Genomic DNA, 23731 nt, shown 5'->3' on the forward strand with positions numbered 1-23731 from the left:
AACAGGTGCAGTGGGCGGATCCTGGTCTACGCCTTGACTTGCTGTAGAGCAGGTCGTCTTCTGAAATGGCAATTAACTGTGTCTGGCTGGCCTGTGCTTTGCAACTGTTTCCAGAACTGAGAGAGGCCTGGGATGGCAGAAGAGAACAGGAGGTGGTTCACCCTTGCTTTCACCCCACTCACTGCAACTGTGTGTTGACAGCTTTTCATGCTGTCTGTGTGGAAAAGCGTTTGTTTTGTAAATGCCTCAACTCAGTGTTGTGTTCTGCCCGAAGGAGAACACCATTACTGAACACTTAGCACAGTTTATTTGAAGGTGGCTTCTTGCACCTGGGAACTTCCTCCCTACACTGTGCCTTTCTAAATTGAACTCAGAAACATTTTGCTGAGAAATGAGCTTAGTATTTCTATTGAAGTGAGAGTCTTTATTCTCTAGAAATTATTTCATCAGCGCCTCTATTTTGGATCACCTGTAAACCGTCAGTTGCAAGCATGTATAACCCCTTTCTTCCTCTTCTTTAGCCAAGAGGTCATTGTGAATAAGTAGCTCCTCTGTGATCCAGGGTCTGGTTCATGAACAAGCTTGTTCTGCCCCTTTCATGGGCTGGAGACACATGGAAATGATTCCAGTGACATGAGGAGAAAGTAAGCATTTCTCCTTGCGCTCCACCAGCCCGCTTCAGCCTGGAGGCCCCTTGTCCTACAGAGGCTAGCTCCTGGCTCCTGACAGGTGAAAGGTGTCGGGACCAGGTAGGCACCGTCATGGCAGCTGTAAAGTGGGTTTGTATTTTATACTCAGGCTCCTTCTGTGGACTCTTCTTCCTTTCCACCCAGCCTGAGTGTCAGGAAGGAAAGGCTTGGTGTTTCTGCAGAGGGTTTCACAGTTTGGTTCTCTGGTGGCTTCCCGGTAGCCCAGCCACTTTTCTAGGTAGAAATGTCCTATCTGTCTCCTGATTACCTGGGCACAGTCAGCTATGCCCCTAGGCTCGAACAGCTGACCTGGGGCAGACACCTGGGATCCCCTAGCCATGGGGTGGGGTCAGGCCCAGGGGAACTAGCTGTATTTTTTTTGTCACCAGAGGAGATTCCTCCAGGCAGCTATGTAAGACTTTCATAGGGTAAGTGAACCAAGGGCGGGCCACAGGCAGAACAGGCGCCCAAGAGCAAAGAGCAGAGTGACTTGGGGTGGGGAGGCGGGCAGCAGATGGGCTCCTCTTTTCTCTCTCAGGGTTGGCAGCCCTAGTTCCACACAAGGGTTTTTGAGATTGCTTGAGGGCCTTTGGTTGGGCGGGTGACCAACAGGGTACTCAGGAGCAGAGCCCTGCGGGAGAAGTTCTGGCAGGACAAGGCTGAGAGGGGAGAAGTCCCTCCACCTTCCAGTGCTCTGTGAGATGACTGTGCAGTCTGGAGATGATGCCCTTCCCAGGGCATGGACTGCCCTTGGCACTGTTCTAGGTAGGCCCTAAGGGTGAGGAGGGTCCTGGAATTGGAGAGGCACAGGACAGAGAAGAGGCAAGGACCTTGGATTGTTGAGCATCTCTTGTCCCAGACATTTTACATAAGAGTTGCCATGCACTCCTCACCACAGTCCCATGAGTGAGGTTTTCTCCATCATTTACAAACAGAGCAACTGAGGCTCAGAGGTTGGCACTTGCCCCAGGGGCTCCAGGGTGAACAGAGCTGGGAGCACTGAGTTACAGGCCATCATACCTCCACCAGCCAAGGACAAACCTCAGCCCAGCCCTGACTGAAAATTGTTGGGGCTGGAAGAAACCTGGACAATTTGGGAATTTCAGATGAAGAAAAGCTTTAGTCCTTAATGATCACAAAGGTCCTTTCTGCTCTTTTTGCCTTCTCCCCTGGGTGTGCTAAGAACACCCTTTAAAAATTTACAATAGTGGGGAAATTAGAGAGAAGAGTGGACAACTAGAGCCAGAACTAGGAAGTTGGTTTGGCCCGGGGCGCCTCTCGGCACAGAGCAGCCTGGAAGCTGCACACGCCCTCATGGACAGAGGCACCTGCTGGGAGGCGTGAAGGCTCCGGGCTGGCTCAGACCCCTGCTGCGTTACACTGCTGTTTCCATTTCTTGCCCTAATTTTCTTCCATTTTGTTCTGGTTCATTTTCTGTTGCTTATAACAGAATACCTGAAACTGGGTAATTTATAAAGAAATGTATTTCTTACAGTTACAGAGGCTGCAAAGTCTCAGGTCAAGGAGCTGCATCTAGTGAGGGCCTTCTTGCTGCTGGGGACTCTGCAGAGTGCTGAGGTGGTGCAGGGCATCACATGGCGAGGGGGCTGAGTGTGCTCATGTGCTAGCTCTGGTCTTGCTTCCTCTTCTTAAAAAGCCACCATTTTTCCACCCATGAGAGCCCATTAATCTATCAACCTATTAATCTTTGAATGGATTAATCCCAATCACCAATTAAAGACGCCAGCTCCCAGCACTGCTACATTGGGGATTAAGTTTCAACATGAGTTTTGGAGGAGACATTCAATCCATAGCACCCTTTTTTTTTTAAAATAGGGAGGCTCAGAGAGTTCTTTTGTAAATGGAGTTCTGTTCCATGACCTCTCAGGATCAGGCAGTCCTGGGCTCAGATCCTAGCTCTGTCATGTGTTAGCTGTGTGACCTTCGGCATACGACTTCACCTTTTTGAGCCTAAGTTTCTTCCTTCGTGGAGTGGGATGATGGCTGCTGTGTAAGTTGCTCCAGGAATTGCCTGAGTGATGTCTACTATGTGCTCAGCACAACCCCTGCCTCCCTGCACCATTGTTTCCTCTGAAACCCACACCCGTCTCCTCATCACCCCCACCCCCTGTGCTGGTTTTCTTTCCCATAGGAAACATGGGCCAGCAGTGGGACCAGCCCTGTGCAGATGCATACTGGGCCCCCGCAGTTGGGCTCCATGCAGGTTGAGAGGTGACCCTTCATTGACATTGTTGACCTTGCTTCACTTCAGCCTCTGGGGGAACAGGTAGGGGCACAGGGTGACAGAAAAGAACTATGGTTTTCACTGCACTCTTGTCTGAAAGCAAAGGCTTTCTTCATGGTGCTTCAGTCCCCTCTGTGGTGTAGTAGAGGCTGTTGGTGGAGCCAGGGGACGTGGTTTACATTTTGGTCCTGCCACGTACTGCGTCATGGAGGCACCCTGAACCTCCATTTCCCTATCACAGTGTGGCATGGACCTCTCCCATGGCAACCTCATGTGTTGCTCTGAGGCCCAGAATTAAAGTGAAATGACATTTGTAAATGTGTCTGGAACACCATAAATTCCCACCGCCTGCAAAGCAAAGATTTATTATAATCACTTATGTTTTAAAAGCTACAGTCTTTTATATAGATATGTCTGTAATTCCTGGAAGATCAGCCCAGTTCTAGGAGTCAGATACCCAAGCCCTGGTGGGGAAACTCACAAGGGGCTCTCCGTGAATCTGTGCTGTTCATCTCTGCTACCCCCTTGCTCACCCCAGGGACTGGGCAGTGTGTGGACCTCCTTCCTGGCATCCGTGCATGGTGGGGCCACCTTCAGAGGGAGGCCCAGGCAGGCGCTCTTCACTCTGGGGGACAGCAAGGAGGAGAGGTGAGGCCCTGCAGTATGGAATGTGGCCCACGGCATGTTAAGAGGTGCTTACATGTTTCCTGCTTTCAGTGAATTGGCCCAAGAGCTGCCATCCTTTACTGTCTCTGTTCTTGGAGAATTTGAGAAGGTGGTTTTGAGGTCCCATTTGCATGGCATAGAATGATGGTTAGCAGTTGGAGGCCAACTCTTTTCTTCATGACTAAAGAAATGTCGCCTTGCCTTTGTCAGGGTGGTGGTTTGAGATGCAGGACTTTGACATTGGAGAACAGTTGCAAGATGTGGCTTAATGACTTCATCATGAGCCAGAGCAGATCTGTTTGCTGGTTTGGAGGATGCGGTAATTCCCACTTCACCAGGTTGTTAGGCAGCTCAGATGGCACGAAGGGTGGGGGGGAGATGGGGCACTCGCCACGTGCGATGCTCTGTGAGTGAGTGTGGAGCGAACCAATTGGCAGTCAGATCTATTTTTGTTGAATTACTAAGGTTTAAACAGAAAACACATCTGCATCTACAGGAATTTGGGTTCCCTAAAAAGGCTAATAAAAACGAAGTTCAACTTGTCTTGATATATTGGGTCATTCAAAAGAAACAGATTCCCCAGGGGAGGGGTCGTCCAGCTGCTGCCACACCTGGAGTGAGCCTGTGGGCTGTTTCTCCTGGCCAAGGCCACTGGGAGGAACCTCGGGCGGAGGGGGGTCTCCTTCTCCAGCACCGGGTCAGTTTCTTCCCCAGGCCTTTTCTGTTTGGTAATGGATAGTGTTTGGGCCGCCTCTAGCGGGCACAGTGGCATGTTGGCAAACAATGTGAATATTAATCCCTTTATCCTGGAGGAAATCCATGGCTTTTTGAAAGCAGTGCTAAGATCTGAAAGGCATTTCTTCCTTCAGGACGTGAGCCGGTCCCTGCGGGAGCCCCAGCAGTAAGCGGCTCATTTCGGTTCCAGTGGCACCTGCCAGGGCGGGGGCCTTGCACTTTCCAGAAGCAGGGCATGATCTTTTCCTGTTTGCAGTTTCACTGTTCATCTCACTATTATCATATTGGCTGGTTTCAGTGAACATGTTAATACATAGACTTCAATGCGATTTTCTGACTAGATGAGTTTTCTAGTTAGGAGTTACTGCTAGGTAAAAGGCTCTGAACTTTTTTAGGGATCTTGAGATGTTTATTCATCATATGGGCACGTGACTATCCATCGTGACGTGGACATTGCTGAAACTTGGATTTCTGAGGTGATCTTCTGACCCCTGTTGGGGGCACAGGACACTCAGGCTTCCCCTGAGAGGAGGGTGGGGAGTGCAGGGAGGGTCCAGGTTGGATCAAGTCCTTCAACCTTAAACAGGACCCCCAGATATTCTGGAGACTTTGCAAGTCACAGGGCATGGGAGCTGAACTGGGTAGCAGGGGTCATAGTGACTGCAGCCCCTCCGTGGTGCTGCAGATGGATCTGTGAGCCCAGTGGGGCAAGGGTCTTGCTGTGGCCACCAGGCTTTCCACGTCCACTCCCACTAAATTCCACTGCTTAAGGGGCGCTTGGCATATTTGCTTTGCTTGGGAGCCATGGCTATGCTGGCCGCCTGCACACCTGGGTTGCTCTCTGCAGTGAGATCACAGCGAATGCCTGCAGGGACCTCGGCTGAGTTACATGGCATCTCTTCCCAAAGCAGCCATGTGGGGGTTTTCCATTTCTGAGCAGAGCCTTCTCTTTGAGCGCTGTTTGGAATCACACATTTATATATCTGTATATATACAAAGAGAGGGAGAGCAGGCACCTCGCCCTGTGACTCATAGTTCAGGCCCTAAGGATGTAGAGAAACAGGCAGACGTGGACCTCATGGAACGATCTCAGCTTTGGAACCCTGCAGACCTACTTCTGGTCTCAACTTTGCCATGTTTTGCCAAGTTGGCTGAATGCCTTGAACAGTCACTTACACTCTGAGCTCTGGTCCTCTGTGAAGTGTTGTGACTCAGACACCTTGCAGGGATGTTGGGAGAAGGGAACAGGCTAACACAAATGATTCCTTGCCATGTAACCAGTGCTCACAAATAGAGCATTTAACATCTTGCTGGTTTCTTTCTTTCTTTCTTCTCATTCCCTAGAGGAGCTTCAGGCTGGGAAAGGAAGTGCCCGGAGTTGGAACAGCAGGGCCAACACACGGAGGTCTGGGGAGAGCCTGTGGGGGCTGGAGCAGCCCCATCCTGCAGGCAGAGGCCATTTGGGAGAAGGAGAGATGGCTCTGAAGGGAAGGGGTTGGGATGGTGTCGAGGAGAAGGTGGCTCTCAGTTGGGCTTGGAGGGATGGGTGATTGAGTTGAGTTTACCAGAGTTTAGCATCTGGGCAGGGCCACATGGAGAGTTCAGACCTTGGCTGGTGCATGAAAAAGGGGTGAGTTTTGTTTGCCCCTCACTCTGACCACATGTTGTACTGCCTTCAAGCCCATGGGGGACACATGTGGTACAGGGTCTGCATCCTGGGCCACAACCCAGGCAACTCCCCTCCCGTCCTGCAAGGTGGAATCCATGTCTCGGACCCACCCACTCCTAACCCCCAGCCAGGGCTTTGGGGCTACCTCGTTCCCTGCACCCCATCACCCATGACCCGGGCTCCCATCACCATTCTTCCAGAGTCCCCTCCAAGGATGAACTAAGGCTGCAGCTCCCTAAAAGCCCCCATGGCCCAAGGGAGTTTCTATCACACCCGTAGGCCACCATGCTGCGCGGGCCCTCGCTCCCTGGCAGGCCCAGTATCCCCAGCTTTGGCCTGGCCTGGCTGATTCTTTCTCTGACTCAGAGCAGGCTCACTAATTGAATTCAAAAAGGAAAGGATTCTTCTTTAATTTTTGAATTTTTATGTAGTTTTGAGACAGGCTCCTGCTTGTCAGCCGGGCTGGAGTGCAGGGGTACAATCGTAGCTCACTGCATCCCTGACCTCCTGGGCTCCAGCAATCCTCTCACTTCAACCATACCCAGCTAATTTTTGTATTTGTTAATTTTTGTAGAGAGGGGCGTCTCCCTATGTTGCCCAGGCTGGTCTTGAACTCCTGGCCTCAAGAGATCCTTCTGTTTTGGCTTCCCAAAGTGCTGGGAGTACAGGCGCAAGCCAGCAGGCCCAGCTTATAATTTCAAAGCAACCGTTTTGCAGTACAAATCACCTGATGGGCCAGGCGTGAGGTCTTTATGTTGTTATTTCTGAGCCCTGCCACGGCCCTGAAGGCTGAGGTTCTCCCATATATAGAGGAAGAGCTTGGACCAAGCTCAGCTGGTCTCCCCAGCACTGCACAGCTGGGAGGGAACAGGCCTGGGTTCAAATGTCAGTTCCTTTTATTATAGCCTCAACCTCGCACTGGATCACTTCATGAAAGTAATATAATCTCAGGGTAGAAGACGAGGGAAAATCAGAAAACAGATAAAAAATAGCCTTTCCCTATGCTCTAATTCATTTTTGTGCATTCCCAAGTCTTTCTGCTACTTTCCAAGTCTAATTTTGTCCATAGGGACGATCCTACTGTATTTATACTTCTGCGTCCCTTTTTATGCTTGACACAAGTGTAAGCATTTCCTATGTGATAAACATGTCTCACACATATTGTGATGGGCTGAACTATATTTTATCAAATGAATACAAGATAATTTAATACTTGTTCTATAGTTGAACATTTAGAATGCTTCAAAATGTTTGCTGTTTTAAAAATTAGATGTAGTGTTTTTTTTGTAGAGCCTTCTCTATGTTTTGGGGTGATTCCCTCAGCATGGATTCTCAGAAGTTATTAATATTTTATGGGATCTTGGCGGAGTGCAAAGCTGTCCACTTTATTGTGTGATGATGGCAGCAGTTGCGCGGCTTGTACTGGTGTGGAGTCAGCACTGAGCTGACTGGGGTCTCAGCTCAGTCTCTGCCACATCCTCGTGGTGAGTGTTGATTCAGATGGTGGTCAAGTCCTGTGAACCTTGAGGTTCCCTTTTGTAAAGTGGAGATGCTCAGTGGAGGTTTGAAGAAACCCCCAGAAGCCCAGCAGAGAGCATCCTCCTCAGGCTCACAGAGGTGGGTGTGATCTTCGGGGGGGCTGTGGTGTGGGTGCTGATGTCAGACTACAGGCAGCGGGGGGGCCTCCAGAATCTCCCTGCTTCTGGGGCCTGAATTGCCTAGTGAGTGTGCTCCTGCTGGAGAGGGTCTGGCAGTAAGGCAGGAGGCAGGAGGGCAAGGCTGGGCTGGGAGCAGGGCCACGCTCACAACTGAACCCAAGTGTGCGTGTCGGGCTGGAGCTCCCCAGACCCCTCTGTCCCTGTCCATGAACGGTCCTGGAAAGGGGGTGCTGCTCTGATCCTCCAGGTGGGAAGAGCAGGAGGCAGGGCTGGGCCTTCCTGTGCCTGCTGCAGAAACTCAGTGTGCTCCCTGACTGTCTATTTTGAGGCCCATCTTCCAGGCGTTTCCATAGAGACCCGGTCATGGTGACTAATGGGGCTAAGCGTTTGCCATGCGGATTTGAGTGTCCCACGGCTGTGCCACCCTCCGCCTGCTTCTTCCACTGCTGGCACTTTTCTCTTTATAGCTCTTTGTATTTCTCAGATGCATCAATGATTGGTCTGTGCTGTCTTTCACAGACGTCCAGGGAATACAGATTAGGTTTTAGCCACATTACAGAGTGGATATTTTCAGTGCACATTCTCCAAATAATCACCAAGCAGATCCCACCGTGAACTCCAGTTCTGAGCTGTGATGTGAAGGCTGCACTTGTGGGAGCGAGGGGAACACCAGCCTGGGAAGCAGGGCAGCCACCTGATGACTTGTGTGTGGGACACTCCTGCCTTGTCTCAGAGGAGATACGGTGTTCTCACATTTGGGCAGCACGGCTCGAGGTCCAAACTCTTCATGACTAGGAGAGTAGAGCAGGCAGCAGATACAAAGGCTTAGAAGAGAGAGGCGGGGCCAGACATGGTTCATGGGGACAAATGACTGCCATTAGTGGAGCCTGGAGCCACAGGGAAGATGGGTGGGCTGGTAAGAAGAGGGAGGTGAGGCTGGGGACCTAAGGTTGCATGGAAGATGTTGATTGATTGATCCATCCATACATCCATTCATTCAGTAAATATCTGTTGATCACTACTCAGCACCACTACACGCACTGTCCTCGGCGCTGAGGACCTAAAAATAAACTCCATTTCTGCCTTGGAGCCACTCTCAGTCTGATGAGGGTGAGGGATCCAGGTTGGTCAGCAGCTTGTTTGCACACATCCTGGTGTTTGCTCACCTCAGAACTTGTACAGATATCCTGCAAGCAGAGACCAGAGACAAACTAGAGCCTGACACCTAGCTGCTGCCTTTCCCAGGAAGGAGTCCCGGTACGCATGGGGACATGGCTCAGAACCCATGGGCCTCCCTGGGGACAGACCACCTGGAGCAGGCTGTGGGCCCTGTGGCATCCATCCAAATAGCACCTTCCGCACTGAGCCAGCTCCGATCAGGAGTCTGGATCCCATGGTGGCAGCAGCCAGAACTCTGCCTGGTGCCTCTAAGGCTGGGCTATACCTGGGTGCTTTCTGGGGCTTTGCAGAGAGACGTGTCCCTACACCGAGAATGTTCCCTTTCATTAACTTGTGTAACATGGACATCGTGCAGGTAGCTTTGTTTATTTCTAACATGATCCTCAGGCAGAATGGCCTCTACAAGTCACTAAATGTGTTCAGAGCTCAGGCTGCCTGGAAAAGGGAGTGAGAAACCCGGCTCCCGCCAGCCAGACAGTAGGACAATCCACACCGATGGCGGCAGTGGCTGCCCCAGGCCTCCCCAGCAGCTGGGCTTGCCCGCCGGTCCTCTGCCTCCTTCCCAGGTAGCTTAGCAATGGCACCAGCATTGGATTTTTCCAGCCTAGCCCAATCTCCAAACATCTGCTCCAGGCCAGTCTTAGTCAGTACTTCTGAGGAGTACCGGAGGAGTCCCCTCTTGCTGGGGCAGGTGAATTGGGTGGTTTTGGTGACTGAGAGCCTGGTCTGCTTGAGCTGAGAGACACTTCCTGGGGACCATGACGGCTTGTGGCAGCTGGCCCGAGGCCTGCTGGCCTGGTAGAGTAGGTGTGGGAGGCAAAGGCTGTCGTGTGGCCCAGCTGGCATCCCTGGGCACAGGTTGACAGAGGATCATTCGTTTTTCTTTAAAAAAGTAGTTACCTTCTTTTTGAAGGGGGAAAAAAGTGAAAACAAAAAACCTGTATTGAGAGGAAAAGCCCCAGGATCCTAATCCCCCACTGGGAGAGGACCCCGTTCACAGGCCCTGCTGTTCCGTCTGTGGGTATGGCTGCTGCGTTTCAGGAACGGCCTCCATGATGCTTTCTGCATCTTCGCGGCAACCCCGGAGGAGGCACCCATGACAATCCCTCATGTGGATGGGAAAGACGAAACCCGGAGTGCGGCAGCCCCAGGTGGCTTCGCCCCATGTGAGCCCGGCCGGCCTGGCTATGGGGCCTGTGCCCCCACCACCGGCTACCTCGTCTCTCTCCTCTCCCTCCTAGCTCTTCTTCCTCCCTCTTCTCCATCTTTACCCCTCAATCTTCTATTTAGCCACAAACATCTCTGTTTGAAATACCATTTGGGATCCTGCTTCATTGTAATCTTGTTGACCAAAAGAAAAACTATTTGTGGTGCACGTACTACTGCCTGTCAGGAAGGCGTGACTTACGTGTCCCCTCGTCTGTTCCTCCCGATGTCCCAGTGGGGTAAGCAGTGTCTGCTTTTGGAAGAAACTGGTAGGTGGAGAGACTTCACTCTGGTCCCACAGCTGCTGTCCCTGTCCCCAGTTCTGCTCATGTGGGATCTGCCTTTTCCACAGAGCTCAGGGTGACCTTTCACCTGTGGTCATGGCTGGCTGTTCTACCTGGAGCGCTCTCGTGGCTACGGAGCCCTGAGGTTGGACTCCCAAGCCTGGCCTTTGGCTCAGAAGGCCCCCCGACCGCCTGCAGTGCCTTCCCCAGCCTTGCCCGCCTGTGTTACCTGTGGTGCGGGCCCCAGGCTCCCTCAGCTACAGTTGCTTGTCCCTGTGAGCCACGCTCCCCTCAGGCCTTTATACCTGCTGCCTCCCATAGTCTTATCCAGCCCTTTCCTTCCAACTCAGGTTCTTGTAGGCAGCCTGCCTGGCCTCCCCACCTGGGCCCAGCTGCGTTCCCCCCTGTGCGTTTTCCCACCTCCAGCACAGTGCCTTTCTCCTTCTGGTTGTACTGTCTGTGGGCTGTTTCTTCCACTGCCGGGGGGTGCCTGAGTGCAGCAGCATCTTCAGTCCCTGTGGGTGCTCAGTAAGGGTTTGCTGACTGCGTGAAAGAGTGAATAAGCCAGTCTCCTCCCATGGGTCCAAGGCCAGATTTGAGCCTGGGCGTAGATGTCATTCTTCCACGTGATTTAAATGGTTCCCAGATGCACTGAGACAGTCCCCTTCTATTGCTTGTTGGTGGGTTCATGTTTCCATTTGTAACTCTAAGGCAAGTATTCCCGGTATCTGCCTTGTGGCAACTCTGATCAGTTCCCAAGAGCTCATTCCCAGAGCAGCAATACTGGTGTAGCGTGCATGCCCATGGCCAGCCTGGCCTCAGTGGTTGACTGACCCATGCTCCTGCTGACAAGAATGGCCTGACCATGAGTCACTCTGGATTCTCAGCAAGGCAGCAGCCAGTTGGAGAGGATGTGGCTCCAGCCCAGGCTTGGGGCACCATGCTGAGCAGGCCCAGACTGTGCCCTATGCCTCACCCCAGTGCCAGCACAGAATGTGGCACCATGGTGATTGGGCTGGTGTGTTTCCAGGGACCAGAGCTAGACCTTTCTGAGCCAGGTCCCTAGAGAACACTCCAGTACAAAGGACAGGAATATGGCCTGGAACATAAGCCAAGTAGAATTAAATGTCCCCCAGGCCCTGGCTGCTTCCACCTGAAGTAACTCCCGCTGCGGGAGGCCTTCATCACCCTTGTCTGCTCTTGCACAACATCCCCTCCCATTTACCTTGTTATTTGTCTGTCCTCTTCCCAAGACCGTGAGCTCCTTGGGAGTAGTGACTGTGTCCAGGCAGGTGAGAGGGGGTGCTCTGCATGGCTTCCTGAATCTTCCTGAGCAGGGCCTGGCACTGAGGGAGAGCAAGTGCAGGGAGCAGCTGACCTGTCCCCGCCACTCACACACAACCTGATAGAGGGGTGAGAGGAGGTGCTGCAGAGAAGGGCACAGTTCTGCCCAACCCAGGATGCCAGGAAGGGTCTAGCTAATGCAGTTTTGAGAGTTGACTTATTACCTTTATCCTTTTGTGATGAGTAATATGATCACCTGTCAGTGATCAATGTATTGCCATCCTCTTTCTATCTATGGGGAAAAGGATGAGACTGGGAGATGCTGATAGACTGACTCAGCAGTAATGTCAACACTAGTCTTGAAGCACTGTTCTAGATTTACATTCTCCTACTTTTATCCTCCAAGCATCCACTCCCCATCCCTGCCACCTACCCACCCACCCATCCCTCTATCCAGCCATCTATCCACCAACCCATCCACCAGCCCACTCATCTGTTTACTCATCCAACCATTTACCCACCAACCCATCCACCAGCCCACCCATCCATCCATCCACTTATCTAACCATTTACCCACTAACCCATCTACCAGCCCACACATCCATCCAGTTATCCAGCCATTTACCCACAAACCCATCCACCTACCCACCCGTCCACCCCTCTATCCAGCCATCTATCCACCAACCTATCCACCAGCCCACTCATCTATCTGTTCACTCATTCAACCGTTTACCCACCGACCCATCTACCAGCCCATCCATCCATCTATCTACTTATCCAACCATTTACCCACCCACCGATCTACCAGCCCATCCATCCATCCACTCATCCAACCATTTACCCACTGACCCATCTACCAGCCCATCCATCCATCCATCCATCCACTCATCCAACCATTTACCCACCGACCCATCTACCAGCCCATCCATCCATCTACTTATCCAACCCTTTACCCACCCACCCATCTACCAGCCCATCCATCCATCTATCTACTTATCCAACCATTTACCCACCAACCCATCTACCAGCCCATCCATCCATCAACTCATCCAACCATTTACCCACCAACTCATCTACCAGCCCATCCATCCTTCCACTCATCCAACCATTTATCCACCAACCCATCTACCAGCCCACACACCATCCAGTTATCCAGCCATTTACCCACAAACCCATCCACCTACCCACCCATCCACCCCTCTGTCCAGCCTTCTATCCACTAACCTATCCACCAGCCCACTCATCTATCTGTTCACTCATTCAACCATTTACCCACCAACCCATCTACCAGCCCATTCGTCCTTCCACTTATCCAACCATTTACTCACCCACCCATCTACCAGCCTATCCATCCATCTACTTATCCAACCATTTACCCACTCACCCATCTACCAGCCCATCCATCCATCCACTCATCCAACCATTTACCCACCAACCCATCCACCAACTAACCCATCCACTAACCCACCCATCCTTCTATTCGCTCATCCAACCATTTACTCACCAACCTATCTACCAGCCCATCCATCCTTCCACTCATCCAGCCATTTACTCACCAACCCATCTACCAGCCCACACATCCATCTATCTACTTACCCAACCATTTACCTACCAATCCATCTACCAGCCCATTTATCCATCCAGTTATCCAGCCGTTTACCACCAACCCACCTATCCACACATCCATCCTTCCACTCATCCAACCATTTACCCACCAACCCATCTACCAGCCCACACATCCATCTATCCATTCATCCAACCATTTACCCACCAACCCATCTACCAGCCCATCCATCCCTCCACTCATTCAACCATTTACCCACCAGCCCATCCACCAGCCCACCCATCCAGCCATCCATCCATCCACTCATCCAACCATTAAACCACCAACCCATCTACCAGCCCACTCATTTATCTGCAAGCCCATCCACCAGGTTATCCACTCATCCATTAACTCATTCATCTAACCACCATCTGTCTGCTCCACTCACCCATCCATTCATCCAGCCACCCACCAACTCATTCATCTACCTACCCATTGATCCATTCACCCACCTGCCCACTCACTGATCCATCCACCACCCACCTACCCACCCACCCACATATTTATCCATTCACCCACATATCCACCCATCCAGCAAATTGCAGTTGAGCACCTTTGGTGCCAGTCTGTGCTAGACTCAGGGGGGCTGCGTCTAGGGTGCCTCAGCTCTTACTCCTCCTCCTCTAGTTGCCTGCAGCTTTCTTTAAGAAACATCTCATTCTTTGGAAGGGTAATTTCTGCAGTCGTCTATTCCTGTGGGGGAATGGGACAAGGGACTATGCCTTTCATCTTTTGATTCAGACTCCAGGAAATGAAAGTTTCTAATAGTCCTCCTTTGTCTGGCATTTGGCCAACTGATGTGCTCCCAGTGCCTTCTGGCTTCCTAGGCTGGGGCAGACCCTCCAGCAGGAAATGAGAGATGCAGTATAAATGCCTGCACAGCACAATAGCCTGCAGGTGCTGAGGAAAGGGCGATGTGAGTGGAACTTTCAGGTTCTGAAAACAAGCTAAGGAAAGAAGTCTGAAATCTCCATAGAGTGGCAAGTAGCAGGTTATTAATCCTGATAAGCCAAGAGCTAATAAAAATGACTAAACATAGCATGCCCTATGCCTACCCAAGGTGGGCCCGCATGTCCGGGTTATAACAAAACTGAGCCACAGAGCCAAGGCACATCTCAGCTGGCAGACTCTCACTTGTAATCAGCATAACTACCTTTATTGAGAAACCTCTACCGCAGGGACTTTGCTGGCATTTAAATTCACTCATGTCACACCGTCCTCACACAACCTCATGAGATACATTAAAACCACCCTTGTTTTACAGAGGGGGAGCTTGAAAATCAGAAAACTCACTCCACGACCACCAGCAAGTAAGTGTGGGAGTGAACAGAGACTGCCCTCCTCCCAGCACTACCCCATTCCCCACCTCCAAGGGCACATCAGTGAAAGCCCTTCTTCCATCGAGTGTTAGCCCCTGTGAGCCCATGCACTAAGTGTTTGTTTGCTTTATTTATTTTGCAAAGAAAAAATATGCACAAACATACTTCAGAATTTAGGAGGTGCAGAAGGATACGTGATGAAAAGCAAGCCTCCTTCTCCTTAACCTTGATCCTCTCCCTGGAGGCTGTGGCTGCCCCCAGTTTCTGGTTATGTCTGCAGACTTACTCTGTAAATTTATTTTCCTTAATGGTAGCCTGTGACAGCTGTTCTACGATGTTGTTTTTTCCCCCCACTTAATGGTAGGTCTTGGGTATGGTTGCATCTCAATCCTGCGGAGCTGCCACATTCTTTCCAACCTCTGCATCAGAGCATCATCATTTATTTGCTCTGTACCTTTTGATGGGCATAGGTTGTTTCTAATGTTTTGCTGTTATAAACATGATTGCAATACATATTCTCGTAAATATATCATTCCTCACCAGAGTGAGTCACACTGTATGATACTTAGTTCAGACTGAGCAATCTCTTAAAAAATGTCTTCTGTGTTGGAACCATGCTTTAAAAGACCTTCTTCATTTGGATGATGTTTTTAAAAAATTCTCCCACATTTTCTCCTGGTGCTTTCATGGTCTCGTTTGGCTTAATGTTCAGATCTTCTGTTTTTCGAGAATATACTGAGGTGTGAGTGAGGCATGGGTCCTCCCTTTTTCTAAAAAGCTACCTAATTGTCCCCAAGTCTTTTATTCAATAATCTATCTTTTCCCAATCACTTTTCTCATATGTTTAGGGAACTTTTTGGACTCTCTTCTGTCCATGTACCCATGAATAAGCACCACCCTTTAATTGTTCTAGCTTTACAGTCCAGTATATTTTACTATCTGCTGTGGATAGTCCTCCCTCAATGCCCCCTTTTGCCTTTCTAACTACCTACCTGTGGGTTGCATATTTAATTCATTTAAAATTTCCTATTTTAAATACAATTATTTAAAGCAATGAATTTTCCTGTGGTCCCTGTTTTTACTCTGTTGCATGTTCTAGAATTTAACGTTTTCATGTTTGACATTTGTTCGGCATTCTGCAATTAATTTATCTTTCACTTCTGTCCCAAGAGTTGTTTAAAAGACAATTAAAAAAAATTCCTGCGGTAATTACTTTGTTTTGTTTTCTTCTTTTGTTATTGCTTTCTAATGTAATGGTATTATCAGTTCAGTACTGTCTTCACCACTTACAATTTACAAAGTTTTCTTTGTGCTAAGATTTTTGTAACTATGCCATGGATATTTTTAAACAAACTATGTTTCTTATGTGCATTGAGTTGAAAATGTATCAATGAACCCTACCTTATTAATGATACAGAGTAGTTCTTTAAGATCCATTCTTATTTGATCTACTATGGGTTTTGAGAGGTGAGTTACAACTAATGCTAATGTGGGTCCATTCCACCATGAGTGCATGTATGTGTCCCATGATCTCCGCAGTGTGAATGCTGATGGCCTGGGATGCACAGATGCTGGTAATTGTTACCCTTTGTTTGTCCCTTTATCATTTAAGATGTCCTTCTCTGTCTCCTTTCATGTTTTTTGCCCTTATTTCATCCCTGTTTGATTTTTTTTTTTTTTTGAGACGCAGTCTCGCTCTGTTGCCCAGGCTGCAGTGCAGTGGCATGATCTCGGCTCACTGCAACCTCCACCTCCTGGGTTCAAGGGATTCTCCTGCCTCAGCCTCCCAAGTAGCTGGGACTACAGGTGCATGCCACCATGCCTGGCTAATTTTTTGTATTTTTTTTTTCTTAAGACAGAGTCTTGTTCTGTTGCCAGGCACCAGGCTGGAGTGCAGTGGCACAATCTCAGCTCACTGCAACTTCTGCCTCTTGGTTTCAAGCAATTCTCCTGCCTCAGCCTCCCAAGTAGCTGGGACTACGGTTGTGCGCCACCATGCCCGGCTAATTTTCATATTTTAATAGAGGTGGATTTTCACCATTTTGGCCAGGATGATCTCGATCTCCTGACCTCGTGATCTGCCCACCTTGGCCTCCCAAAGTGCTGAGATTACAGGTGTGAGCCACTGCACCGACCAATTAGTAGAGATGGGGTTTCACTGTGTTAGCCAGGATGGTCTCTGTCTACTGACCTTGTGATCCATCTGCCTTGGCCTCCCAAAGTACTGGAATTACAGGCATGAGCCACCTCACCCGGCCTCTGTTTGGTATTGTAACTACCACCCCTGCCTTCTTTTTGTGTGCCTAATACACCTTCGCGTATCATTCGAATTTAAACCTTTAAGAATCACTTTTTTCTTGGATGAAGCATTGAGTTTTGCTTTCTGATCCAACTTCAAAGTCTTTTTCATTTATAAGTGAGTTTAGGCTATTTACTTGTATTGCTATAGTATAAATGTTTGGTCTTGGTTATGTCATATATTCTGTTTTGCTTTTTGTTTTTATAATTTTTCTGTCTACTTTCGTGATCTGCATTTTCTTGGTTTTATTCTGTGTGGTGATTTTCTTTCTCTTTCTTTTTAAACTTGCCTTCTACATCTTCTGCCTGACCTACCACCCTTTCCTTCCAAGGTCCGAGTTGCTTTATTTTTCTGCACAGTCCTTATAATCCTCTGCTATTTAATCACATCACAGATTTGTTTCCTGTTTGTCTCTCTACCTTCACTGGAGTATAAGCTCCATGTGGGACAGATTGGTTCTCGGTGTAGTTTCAGAGCTTAGAGCTGTCTCTGGAGCATCTATTACATTAGCAATAGATATTTGATAAAGAACTTTATAATGTAGCCTTGACAACACATCTCCAAAGTAGGTAGTGTTATTCCTGTGCTTTAGGGGAAGAGCACTCAAAGAGTACGCGAGATTGTCACTCAGCCTGCAAAGCAGGGAGCAGAACACAGTTACTGTGGTTTCAAAATTCACGTTTTTCCCCAGTATTTCTGTATTTCCCAAGCTCAGGTGATGAGTTACTGGCCTCCACCAGGATTTCAGGCCTTGGGCTACTGACTTCCAACCACATATTTCATGCAGCATGCTGCTGTAAGAGGAAAGAAAGGAAATAATATTATGCACAAACTTGCAGGTATGGTACTAAGAATCTCCTTTTCCTGAACCATTTTATTTTATTTTATTTTATTTTTGAGACGGAGTCTTGCTCTGTCACCTAGGTTGGAGTGCAGTGGCACGATCTTGGCTCACCGCAACCTCCGCCTCCTGGGTTCAGCAATTCTCCTGCCTCAGCCTCCTGAGTAGATGGGACTACAGGTGCCCATGACCAGGCCCAGCTAATTTTTGTATCTTTAGTAGAAACAGAGGTTCGCCACATAGGCCGGGCTGATCTCGAACTCCTAACCTCAGGTGATCCACCTACTTCGGCCTCTCAAAGTGTTAGGATTACAGGCATGAGCCACCACGCACAGCCTGAACTATTTTAGAATATGTGGCTGATCTGATGCTCCAAACACATCCAAATTATTAATATGTACTTCTGACAAACACAGACATGCTCTTGTATAACCACAGTGCAGTCATCAAAAACAGGAAATGAATATCGATAGATGACGATCTCATACCGAGACCCCATTCCAGTTTGCCAGCTGTCCCAATTGTGTCCTTTATGTTTAAGATCTGGGTCTCACGCAGAATCATTTGCTGCATTTAGCCGTTACACACTTTCAGTCTCCTTTGGCCTGGAACAGCTCTTCCATCTGTCTTTGACTTCCATCACCATGATACTTTAAGATACCACCAATCAGCGATTCTGTAGCGTGTTCTCAGTTTGGGTGTATGCAATGTGCCCTCATGCTTAGATTCAGTTTTGAACATTTTTGGCAGGAATGTCACAAAAGTGAGGCTGAGTCCCTCTCTTTGTGCCTGTCAGGTGGCCCACAGTCTCTAGTTGTCCCATTGCCAGTGATGGTTATTGACCATTTAAGATGGTGTTTGCTTCTCTCTACTATAAAGCTATTCTTTCTCTTTGTTGTTACTATTTTGTGGGAAGGTGCTTTGAAACTATATGAATATCTGATTCCTCATCAAGCCCTTACATTTGCTTATTTATATTTCTATGAATTCATTATTTTAGATTTTATTCATTGGGTTAAAGTTCATTGCTATCAATTAGCAATGATATCCAGATTGTCCTGATTTGATATCCAGATTGTCCTGATTTGACCTCTGGTTGCTCCCTCAGGCTGACTTCTGTGTCTCTTGACCGGTCTTCATCATTATTCTTTGAGCACACACTTATTTTCTGCCCCGAGGTATTTTAGGTTCATCTCAAACTTAAGACCTGGTATCACTCATTTCTCAAAGGAATCTTTGTTCCATCTAATGAAAATTGATATTTAGCAGCCAGGCATGGTGGCTCACACCTGTAATCCCAGCACTTTGGGAGGCTGAGGCAGGCGGATCACCTGAGGTCAGAGTTCGAGACCAGCCTGCAACATGGTGAAACCCTGTCTCTACTAAAAACACAAAAATTAGCTGGCCGTGGTTATGGACATCTGTAATCCCAGCTACTCAAGAGACAGAGGCAGGAGAATCACTTGATCCCAAGAGGTGGAGGTTGCAAGGAGCCGAGATCACCCCAACCAAGAGCCACACTTTAGGGGGTGGTCATTCATATTGGGATGTTGATGTTCCCAAGTGTTCTTAGAGGATAGAGCCAGGAAATAGACATATAGACATATACATGTAAATAGAAACACACACACACACACACACACACACACACACGCACACATGCACACGCACGCACACACACACATGCGCACACACGCACACACATTCCTATTAACATCTCTTTCTCTCTGTCTACCTTAACAGCCACAGGCTCACACTGACACTGCTAATTCCAGTCCACCACTGCAGGGTTCCTTCTGGTTGGTCCCTTTCTTCACTGGTACCTTACTTCCTCAGCCTGGAGAGCTCGGCTTTTGTTATCTTTACTGTAATCTGTAACTTGTCAGTCTTCCGGTATGTAACCAATCTCCCATCTCTCCCAGCCCTTCTCCACACCCTCAGCTCTCAATCGCTCACCAAGGGGATGCAACCCGCAGGTCCGCAGCTTCCTGCCTTCCCCTCTCACTTCTGCTCTGGCACCCAGGCCAGGCCTCCCTGCTGTGAGGATGTCCTCCTCCCCTGGGTGGCCTCTGGCTTTGGTTTACACATGGTATGTAAACGAAAAATAAAATTCTAAGGCCCCCACCATCCGAATGGACCTCCTCCTCAGCCAGGGCTCTTAAATTGTAACCCCGTAGGTTGAGGCCACAATGGGAAGTAGTGGTGGAATAGTCCCCCTTCTGCAGTAACATCAACACAACACAGACTTTCAGTCTGATAAGAAACATTTTGCGACCTATTCTCTCTCAAGCCTGCTAGCTAAAAGCTTCATCAGCGTGATACAACTTTGGTCTCTGCATTCTCTTATCCTAACCCAGACGTTCCTTTCTCTTTGATCCCAGGTCTTTAGGCAAACTCAACCAGAAAATGTTTCAATTTACCGAAAGCTTGGAAGCCCAGAAGCCCCCACCACCTCCCCACCCCTTTGGAATTGTCCCGCCTTTTTGGACCAAACCAATGTATTTCTTAAATATATTTGATTGTTGTCTCAGGCTTCCCTGAAATGTATAAAACCAAGCTGCCTCCCAACCACCTTGGGCCCATGTTCTCAGGACCTCCTGAGGGCTGTGTCATGAGCCATGGTCACTCAGATTTGGTTCAGAATAAATCTCTTCAAATATTTTCGTTTGACTCTTTGGGTCCACAGGTGGCTTACACATGAGGCAGCTCTACTGTGTGGAGATCCGCTTCCCCCTGCCCAGGGTCCACACCCATTCCTGGACCACATTCAACTGGGTTCTCTCAGGACCCCATGGCTTTGGGCTGAGTTGTTCGGACAGGGAAAGGGTGGCCTCTGACCCTAGGCTCCTGCCTTTTTTGGTGACAGTCCCTTCCCTGCTGTATCTCCATAGCTTTCCTTGCCATTCGCTCTTATTCTTCTGGCCTCAGTCAATGGTGGCCTGGTCTAAAACATACCTTCTGCTTTCTCCACTGCTCCCACCCCAGGGATGGCTCTTTCTGACTCCCCTTTGATGATCTGTGTCTGTTTCAGGCCTTCTCTGAACTCACAACACAGAGTGGGTACAAAGTAATTGCTTGTTGAATGAGTAGTTTATAGTAAGCCTTCAACAAATACTTGTTTTGTCAACGAATTGGAGAGAAACAGTCCCTTTCCTCAAGGAGTCCTCAGGCGTGTTGAGGAGAAAGGTTGTCTTCTGCCAGACCAGAATGTAGGGGCATGGGGTCCGATTCCTTCTGCTGGGGGAGAGCCGCCTCAGTCTGTAGAGATGCTGTGGCTCTCGCCCTGAGAGCAGCCTTCTGAAACGCTTCATCCAGACTCCATAGGGATGACCTTAATTGTGATGACAGCTTCTTTTGCTGGGCCTCCTTGGGTTTTTCCTCTGCCACCACCTAATCACAGCAAAATCAAGAGAATTTAGACTGCTGGCTTGAATTGGTGCTAATTAGTGCAGATATAAATCAAGCCCAGGTCGCTATGGGATTCTTAGTTCCGAAGTTTCATGTGAGCTTCGAAGCCTTGTTCAGACGTGGTTCCTGTGGAGCACATGCCATCACCCTTGGACCTGGTGATATTCTCCTCATCCTAGGATGCTTTCAGCTGGGTTGCGTCCACATAGGTGTAGGTGAGTAACTGCTGGCATGAAACACCTTTGTTCCCAGCAGACGAGCCAGTCCAGGTCCAAGCCCTTTTCTTTTGCTGACACTTCACCTCCAGGATCAGGAAAATGGCCCTGGGAAGGGCGCTGGTGTTCACAGCTCTGCAGGGCTTGCTGGCTGTGGGCATGCTGCCATATGCTCTACAGACACTGCCCCTTGCTCATGGCAGGCCTGTGGGGCAGGTGTGCCACCCTTATTTACAGAGATGGAAACTGGGGCTCTGCAGTCCCCTAGCCAGGAAGTCACAGAGCGGAACAGGCGTTTGAATCAGTATCTGTCTGGTGCCATCCACAGGACTTGGCCCATGTCACAGTGTCCCAGGTGCATTCCATCCCTTCAATAAGAACATGAATTTCAAAAGATAGGCTGTGCTAAAAATAAGTGACGGAGATTCCGTCTTTCCCCAGTTTTCTATTGTTTTTTTTTTTTTTAATAAGATTAAAAAACATTTAACCCCTGGCACCTTCCTCTTGCAGGAATTTTTATATCCCTGAATTTTGCAGCCTTTCCAGACCCTCGTATTGAAGGACAGACGTGGAGGGAGAAAACATATGTTGCTGGTAGAGATAAGAGTAATTGAATGGGCTGTCTGGACGCGGATCAGCTGGGGCTTACTGTACCAGTGAAATGGAATCTCTTGTTTTTCTTGGACGCCTCATTCAAGGACAGTACAGGAAACAGCCCTGGGCACCAGCTGACTAACCAGCTCCTTGAACTAGCCTCGGGCTGCAGGAGAGGGAGGGGGCTTTGTGGTGGCCTGATGGAGCTGGGCCAGAATGTTGGGTACTTACCACAGCACTGGTGGGCAGTGCTGTCCCCGGCACCTTGATGCTCCCTGGTCCCAGTCCTGGCTGGGAACCATCAGGATTTCTGGCCATCCTGGGTGATGTCAGCCCAAGCCTCAAACCCGCACTCCATTTCCATTTTTCCTGGAGTGAATGCTGCCCCTTGCCCATTCCACAGCCCCCTCCCTGTGCGCCTCAGCAGCAGATCTGTTTTTAGCTGCAGCTTCAAGCCGAGGCTGCAGACACAGCCATGTGGGGTGGGTGCAGTGGTGTTCAGGGTTGTCCTCCCTTCGCCACGTCGACATGTTGACCATCTCAGACTTTCTCAGAGGTGGAAACAGTGATTCTAGATGGGAAGTGGAGGCCATTCAGGGAATGCCTGCTGAGCCATGCCTGGTGAGGGGGAACAGCGCTCCTGCGGGGTCACATGGTGCCTCACACCGTCTGGGGGTGGAAGGGGCCTCACCCCCCAGGGACCGGGTCCCAATCCTGACCTGTTACAGTGCTTACCGGTTCCCCGCCCCAGATGCATCACAGGCCTGGGGCAGCATCCTTAGCAGAGGAAGCAGCGTCCCATCAGGGGAAAGAGGCACTCCCTGGCAGCCTGGGAGCGTGTGGGGCCCAAGCTCACCCCTTCTTTGTGCCCTCCATGTCTCCTCCCTGTGCTGCAGCCGAGCAGTGGGCAGGTCTGTATCCTCTGGCTCTTTCCAGCTCTGCATGTCCTGGGTTTCCTGGGGCTCAGAGCCTGCTCATTGATTCCCAGGGAGATGGGAACCATACCTATGGGGTTAGTGTGTCAAGCACTGTGCTAGGCCTCTCCTGGGTGAGGGCTGAGAGGGGCCTCAAAGTCTGTCTCCTTCCTGGGTTCTACCACTTTCCATAAACTGCAGCCAATTCCTGTGGCTTTTTCTCCCGGGGAAGACAAGCCAAATGAGTTGGTGTCAGTAGCTTGGGAACTATCTCCTGAGACAGGAGCAGGGCCTGGCCTCAGAGCCCTCTCATTATACAGGGTTCTGGAGCTCCCCAGCAGAAGGGGCTGTGCATTCCTGAGCCTCTGCCACATGCTAGGAGATGGAGAGAGGCTACTGAGGGCCACCCACCCCATTGAGAGGTGGCACCACATGGAGCACACGTATCTGCACAATGACCTGGGCTGTGGGAGGAGCAGGACGCCTGGGAGGAATGCAGAGCCTTGGTGTACGTGGGGCTGGACCAGGGCACTGTGACCTGGGGGAGTCCCGGCCTCACCGTGCTTTCCCTCCCTTTCTGTGGCTTACTTAGGGTGCCCAGGACTTGCTCAGTATGCACAGAGCAGGTGCTTCCTGGAGAGTGAGATTAAGATATTTAATGTCATAGGAAGGAAGAAAAGAGAGATCTGGAAGCAAACATAGGTTGGCTTAGGCCTTGGTACTCAGAAGTTTGGAGGAAATCACTCCTTCCCCTTGCAGTATGGACAGAGGAAGTGATCCTACAGGCATGCCTGCCTGTGGGCCCCTTTGAAGCTGACCTTGAGCCTGATGAGGCAACTTCAAAGACAGCCCCTGACCTTTCCCAGACAGCTCTTGACAACGTCCTCTCCCCAAGGCCCAAGGCTGGTGCTCCGTCATTGGAG

At 49.8% G+C, this 23731-nt stretch overlaps 1 protein-coding gene across 17 annotated transcripts in view; it reads left to right on the plus strand.

Annotated features, from left to right (window-relative positions):
• Positions 1-23731, plus strand: part of TRAPPC9 (trafficking protein particle complex subunit 9) — a 714602-nt gene that overhangs the window by 562472 nt on the left and 128399 nt on the right. The window lies entirely within an intron of this gene.

This window comes from Callithrix jacchus, chromosome 16, assembly GCF_049354715.1.
Source record: "Callithrix jacchus isolate 240 chromosome 16, calJac240_pri, whole genome shotgun sequence".
In the NCBI taxonomy this organism is placed as follows: Eukaryota; Metazoa; Chordata; class Mammalia; order Primates; family Cebidae; genus Callithrix; species Callithrix jacchus.